This window comes from Cucurbita maxima, unplaced genomic scaffold (assembly GCF_002738345.1).
Source record: "Cucurbita maxima cultivar Rimu unplaced genomic scaffold, Cmax_1.0 Cma_Scf06065, whole genome shotgun sequence".
NCBI classification, from domain to species: Eukaryota; Viridiplantae; Streptophyta; class Magnoliopsida; order Cucurbitales; family Cucurbitaceae; genus Cucurbita; species Cucurbita maxima.
The window spans coordinates 1-207 of record NW_019278081.1 but is presented as its reverse complement, the minus strand read 5'-3'; the positions used below and the strand labels follow the sequence as shown (position 1 = coordinate 207).

The 207-nt window shown below is 53.6% G+C and overlaps 1 pseudogene; it reads right to left on the bottom strand.

Annotated features, from left to right (window-relative positions):
• Nucleotides 1-8: 8 nt before the first annotated feature.
• Nucleotides 9-128, bottom strand: LOC111476184 (annotated as a pseudogene).
• Nucleotides 129-207: the final 79 nt, after the last annotated feature.

The window sequence follows — 207 nt, the reverse complement described above, 5'->3', positions numbered from 1 at the left end:
GGAGAAATTGAAAGAAAAAAAGGGGTGCTCCCAAGTGGTCACCCAACTTAGTACTACTCTCGCCCAAGCACGCTTGACTGCGGAGTTTTGATGGGATCCGGTGCATTAGTGCTGGTATGATCGCACCCGATATGCCATGCGCATAAAATCGGATTTAACGCATGCGGGGCGGCATGATCGAAACGCGATGGGCGTGAGCGGGGGAGG